At 39.5% G+C, this 6,772-nt stretch overlaps 1 pseudogene; it reads right to left on the bottom strand.

Moving 5' to 3' along the window:
- Positions 1-6,323: 6,323 nt before the first annotated feature.
- LOC104125666 overlaps positions 6,324-6,772 on the bottom strand; it is a 4,797-nt pseudogene continuing 4,348 nt past the window's right edge.

The raw sequence follows: 6,772 nt of genomic DNA, 5'->3' as shown, positions 1-6,772 counted from the left end.
AAGTCTCTGATTTATTTTCCAAATGGTTTAAAAATTCATCAGGAGGTTTAAACTGCCAATGTTATACATCAAACAGCTGGCTAAAATTCAGAAAGATAGTACATTTTCTGTAATGCTCTTTGACATTAAGTATTCCTTATGAACCAGATATAATCAATACAAGTGCTAGAGAGAACACTCTGAAGGTTTAAAAAAAAAAAAACAAACCCAACCAAAAAACTGTGGACCTGATTGACATAAGTTTTAGGAGTAAGTGTCAAAATGTGGAACCAAATTTTACATTTTGAGCCTTTGTTATCCTTTATGGATGTGTGTTAGCTATCATAATGAATCAAAATTAAGTTTTAAGAGTCCCACACTTTTATCGGATGGAAGTTTGACACTCCTGTCTAAGTGACTGGAAGGATTTTGCGAGCTCTCGGTGGGAGTGGACTGCGTCCCTTGTGAAGCTCAATTCCCCAGCAGGTGTGGATATTGCCTATGTGCATAGCACAGTTGTTGCATTTTTGTTCTTTCTCTTTTCAATTCTGCTTCTTGAAACATTCAACACGTTGCTGTCCCGGACAAATGTTCTAATGAACTTGAAGGCCCGGGAGCTGAATGGCCTTTGGAGAATTAGGGTAGCGAAGGAAGGCGAGGGAAGCTCCAGAATCTGTGTTTTCTCTGGTAACTGACAAAAACTTTGTCTTAGGAGATAAACAAACATTGCCTGGACTTGTTTCATAACTTCTGGGAAGTCTAATGTCAGCCACACTACGTTTTCTCTATCTGCTCCACATTATTGTGCAAGCAAGTCACTGCTGCTGAAGTCCATATTGTATCAAGATAAGACCATGATATATGTGAAGTAGAGTGGTGCTATTTCATTTTACCAGACAGAAACTCTAATAATCATTCAGATAAAGGCAAGACCAGGCTGCAAATTACACATTTTCTTTTATACTGTATTCATTTAAAACATAACCAAAGCCCTTTCTAATTCTAATAGAATCAGATCCTTTTTTATATTTAGAATGCAATAAATCACAATGCAGAATATAAAAAAGTGTAAGAAAAAGTGTATTATTAAAATAAAAGCGGTATACATAGAAAGTGGAGAAAAGGGTTTTACCACCTATAAAGACACCCACTTCTTCCCCCCTAGGAGTTACGTGTGAATCCTTTGTATTCGTGTTGGCTTAACTGAATGCTAGTTAAGTCTGCGTTGCTTTCTAATAAAGAGTGATTTTCTTGGTAGCAGGGGCGTGTAGTAGTCTTTATTTCAGTGATCCATTTTTTTAAACAAAGGACTTTTCCCTAAATGCACGGCTGCCATCCCTCCTCCCACTCTCTGGGAGAAACAAGCCGGCGTCCAGGTTTGTTTAACATAGATGGCTCTGATAGATGCAGCGATGGCTGGGAAAGCCTTCACCTTCAGTACAGTGATCATTTCAGTGACCTGTGCCTGAAGATTTGGAAAAAGGCTAGGCTTTTCTTTGCTGAGGAGCAATTTCCCCATGCAGCAGGAAACTGCAGAGCTGCTCCAGCTCTAAACAAATCTTCAGAGAATCAACACGCAAACCTTCACCAACCACATCCAGGTTAAAGAAAGAGCCACGTTTTCCGCAGCCACATCAAAGGTGTAACTGGAGCCAGTCCTGGCAGATTTCAGCATAACCTTGCTTGTCTGTTGAGAGGGAATCCTTACAGAAATGTGGATGTCAGGAAGAGCTAAGCTCCTGCTTTCAAGAATTACTGTTTACCCAGAATCTTAGCAGAAAACAGATTCATTGCGGTCATAGATTCGTTGCCGTCATTAAGACATTGGAATAGCAGAGCGTTGACTTTCTGTTCAGGAGGCTTGCCTTTACAGAGAGGCATGGGCTGAACTACAAGACTTGCTTGACTAAGGATCTGAAGCATCTTTTTTGGATAGGATGGTGGTGTGACACTTCTGTCAAAACAAGGAAAGAATTTGAATCCAAATGTCCTGCCACGTGTTATCAGCCTGTCTAGTTCATATTGTATTTCTCTTTTCCCACTTTCTCAAAACATGTTTGTAGGCAAAACGCATACACAAATTCCCAAAGAATCAGAAGAACAGAAGTCTGTAAAAACAGTTAATATCTCCCTTCTAAATACTGAGGAAGTTGTGTAGCTGAGACTTCACTTTCTGTAGGGAGTTCATAGGGTATACCAGTCTGTGAAAAGGAATCTGAGTAAGCAACCCCATTGACTATGTTCCCATAGCAGATGAAAGCCACAGCACCTCTGAATCTGCTCTGAATCTTTTTTTTTTTTTTTTTTTTTTTAAGATGGGCCTGTTCAGAAAATCCTGCATTAAAGTCAGAGCCCAGTAGAAAATCAGGTACTAATTCAGCGAGTTAGGGTTCAAGATAAATTAAGAATGAAATGTAATTCTGTAATTTTCAGAAAATGACATACCTCAGACTTCCGTCAGTGGAGCACAAGGTGGAAGACTATACAAAAAGATACAAGAGTTCTGTAATCTGTTCCACTATTCTTAATACAATGACAGTGGTGATTAAACTTTTCAATATAGGCAAAAATAATCTGTCATAACTGAGAGTACCAGGGCACAGACAGGTAGTTATTCTTTAATCCCCTCCACAGGAAAATGAGAATAATAGAAACAAAATCCTAACTATTAACCTGACTCATTAAATGTACTTAGGAGCCCTATTCCCACCAGTTTCAATACAGAACACAATTAAAAATGAATGTGCAATGTACAGTGTTTAAAATGCTGTACTTAACAGTGTTACTGCTATGAGTTTAACCATCATTTCGGGGAGTCAGGCAACTGAATTACACCAAGGCAAATCTATTTTGCACTTGACTGTCAAACAGATTTGCAGCAAAGCCCCAGCCTGGGATTAAGATCAACATCCAGACATCTGGAACTGGTTGAGTGATAAAGAAAAATTCCTGTCTGTAAGATCAAGCAGCAGAAATGGGCACGGAGGTGCAGCATTACCCTTCAGCTGCCTCGAGGCTAACGGGAGGAAAACAGTTTAGTTTTGAATAAGCTAGGAGGACTGAGACAAGGGCTGCCTACACCAGGTCAGAATTTCTGATTTAATTTGAAACATGAACTTAACCTTGCTGTCACTTGGATCTGTACCTCCTAACTGGCTACACATACAGATGGGGTTTGCCTGGTTGGACCTAGGTGAAGGAGAAAGGCCATGAATTTTACAGCCACTTCATGGTATGACTGCAACCAGGTGCCAGTTTCAAACATCTGTCCTTTGCCAGGATGACAGTAAATTGAAGCAAAAAGAGAAGATATATTCATCAACATCAAGCCAGTGGGTATTGTGGTACAGCATATCAATACCAGAGAATACTACAAATGGAGGTTCCAAATTACCTGAAATTCATAGTGTCTGATTTCCCATTTCAAAGTGACTCATGGAAGAGCCTAGGAGGGTGATCAGCAGGCAGTAACATCAGAGCACTTTTCCTTATGTCCTGTTGTCATTCACAACTGCAAAACCATTTCAGTAACCTTGGTTGCCTCTGCTAAAAGACTAGATGTACAGAAAATTGTACATGGTTTCAATCATTAGTGAGGTACATGCAGATTTTTAGCTGCCTTTGTTAAGCTTTTGGCTAGGTGGAAGAATATTTATGGTTATTCTTATACCTTATACAAATAAACATTGTTAAATACCAAATCACATAGGACATTTACTGGTTATCTAAGTGCTTAGCAGCTTATGGAATCCTTTAACAACGTAGATAATAAGGTCTTCTAGATGTTTTTTAGATATCTTTTGTGTTTAGGCACCTACACAAGCTTCTTCAAAACTTGTTTTTGCTGGTAATGCATGCCCTCTGATCGATTTTAGGGAAGTTCTACCATGGAAGAGGCACCCATCAAAGTCTCAAGACTCTCGTGGTGTAATTCACTGGGAGGCATCCCAGCTTGATGCAAGGCCTGTTGAAACCAAGGGAAGCTTACTGTTGACCTTCATGTGGCTTTGGGACAGACCATCAAAAGCACTGACTAAATATTTCTGCGTTTATCAGCTGTCTTGTGATCTTTAGTTTCATATATTATTATTTTCACATGATATTACTAGGAAATGTCTAGCCTCTCAAAGCATGAAAGGAAGAATCACAATTTGTACTATAATAAGAGAAAGCATGTTTATTACACTTAAAAGCATCCATTCTCATGAACTTACAGAGATTAGTTAATTTTATCATTACCGTTTAGCAGGTATACTTAACAAGTTATTTAACACATTCACAGAAGAGTTTGAAATTTGATTTTATAAAACAGTGGTTCACTTTCCCATTGTTTAGTTACTATGAGCAGTAAGATGTGACCTTAACAAAGACAGCAAGAGTCAAAACTAACATCTAATCCAATGCCGCTCAGAAAACATTAAGATATTTTGTTTCCTATTAGCATGTACTTCAGTCCTACAGCACAAGCAGAATGTCAAATGAAACATTTTTACACCTTGAAAAATCCACCACAATGAGCACTTTGATTTTAACAAACTGCATTTTTATGAAAGCTGTTCCATCCAAAAAAAATTCAACCAGAATATCTCGGTTTTTTCACTATAAAAATATGCTTTAGAAAAATTTTAGTGGATCTCCCAAAATTGTTTTTTTAAAGAAACAGCCTGAATTTCATATATATATATTTATTTTAAAGAGGATCATTCTAAACTCAATTTATTTCTTATTGATTGGCTGTGGTTTAGTCACAATCTCCCCTAACTTAAATGGAATTTAAATTTTTTCTTTCTACAAAGGAGTTCTGTCAAAAAAATTAATGAAAGTTTTTCTCACTTGCCTTCAACTATTAACATAGTGTCATTCACCTTACAATCATTTGTTTAGCATAGTTATTACAGCAATAACACACTGAGGTTAGATATGAGGATAATAGTATATGTTTGAAGAATGAAAAGCTGCTAGGAGGTGCAAAATCACAGAGGTCTAAGCCTGATGGGATCTTTAAGGTTCTGGGACAAAAGGAATAATGGAGGCCAGTGGGAGTTGGATGGCGGTTTTCACATTTGCCTGGGTCAAATAATAGAAAAAAAGCAGGGAACTCAGCATAGGCCTCATAGGTCCCCCTATCTGTATTATGGCTATTTGTCTATTCTTTTTCTAGCTACAGAGACTCTAATATAAAGACACAATTATTTCACATGTATATATACATAACATGCATATTTTCAGGTGTATTATTAATAACCAAATGGTTTGTAATTGTTTCATTCAAGTAAATTCTCTCTCAAGAATACTTAGCCCCTAGGAAGCTGAGAAGCTGGAGGTTGACAGAGTGCCCTGGAGATATGCCAGGTATGCTTTCTGCTCACGGTCACCCCTAGAAGAGCATTCTTCTCCCTGCTGACTGGAGGGAGAGCTCTGGGAGCCTTCCCACCCCCTCCAGAGGGGGTGGATCTTACAATGGCAGTTGGGACCTAAATAAGTTTCATGTCAAAGATAATAAACTTGCCTGATCCTTGTTGACTGCATCTCTATAATAGCCATGGGGCGCTTTCACTAGCTTTAAATTTAGAAGTCATTGGAGTATTGTCATAGATTCGGGATGAAAGAGATGGAGTTCCTGCTCCCAGCACTACTTAATAATTTTATTTTAAATAGTCACGGCATAAAAAAACCACAGGGAGACCCGTTGTTGTTGGATTAAAATATATGCGTTCCTTTCTCAGTAAATACACTAATCAACAGTGCGGCTTGTCCTTTCTTTTTCCTGATCTCCTGACTCTTTCATTCCTTTCTACCTAGTGGAGGGCTCAAAGCATAACACCTCTATCACGTGGGACATGAAAGAGGAAAACATGGACTTGAATTCTTCACTCACATGGAAAAGTAACTAGAAACCTCCCCCTTATCTTCCATTTTCCAGGAGGATGCTCTATCCAGTATGCCATCCAGTAAGAGGTAGATAAATGTAGACTCCTCCTCTCTTTACAGAGGGAAAAGTGAACCTCACACTACATTTTCCAGCAGTAGCAGGCTTCTGCTGTCCTGATTGTGGCTGTCAGCTGGGCAGAAACCTGGCTTCTGGCCTCCTAAACCACCTAATCTCAGAAGATGGGATCAAGACTTATTCCTATGACCCATGTGTCTTTGACTCAGCCTTCAAGGTGCCCCACTCTCTCCGTCCCTTACGGACATTACACCTCAGGGCACAGCTGCAGGGTTTGGGTTACGTCTGGGACCGTGACATGTCCAATCCCCAGCTGCAGGGCATGTAAGATTTTTTGTTGGATCCACTCTACCATCCCTCTCGACTGACTGAAACCAGCCCTTTGACTACGCAGCAGTTAGGAAAGATCTATCAAAGGCAAAGGAAGCAGGCAGATCACTACAAATCTTCTGGCTGGGACAGGGTCTGCAGGGCTCCCTGGATGGTCATCAGCAACTTTAACTTCCACACAGCCAGTTCCTTCATAACACTGATAGCAGTAGCAGACAAATGTCTCTGTCGTTATTTCCAGATCTTCATTTGATGCTTCTCCTCTCATGATAAATCCTTGGTCCCCCAAGGCATTTGTCTGGGAGCTTTTAGGATTTAAATGCAGATATGTCAAGGCTCACCAGGTTCTTCCCACACATCGTCCATTGTCCTGACAAAGAAGCCTCCTGTGCACCTCAGCTGCTGCTGTGACATTGATCATGTAGGGTTGTATTTCCAAATCAACAAATTTTTGCAAATTTGTGCAGTTATTCTGTAAACGGTAGAAAAGAAATTTTAGCTGATGTCAAACCAACC

This window comes from Egretta garzetta, unplaced genomic scaffold (assembly GCF_000687185.1).
Source record: "Egretta garzetta isolate BGI_Z169 unplaced genomic scaffold, ASM68718v1 scaffold64, whole genome shotgun sequence".
NCBI lineage: Eukaryota > Metazoa > Chordata > Aves > Pelecaniformes > Ardeidae > Egretta > Egretta garzetta.
Note: the sequence above shows the minus strand (reverse complement) of the source record. Positions and strands in the feature narration are given on the sequence as shown.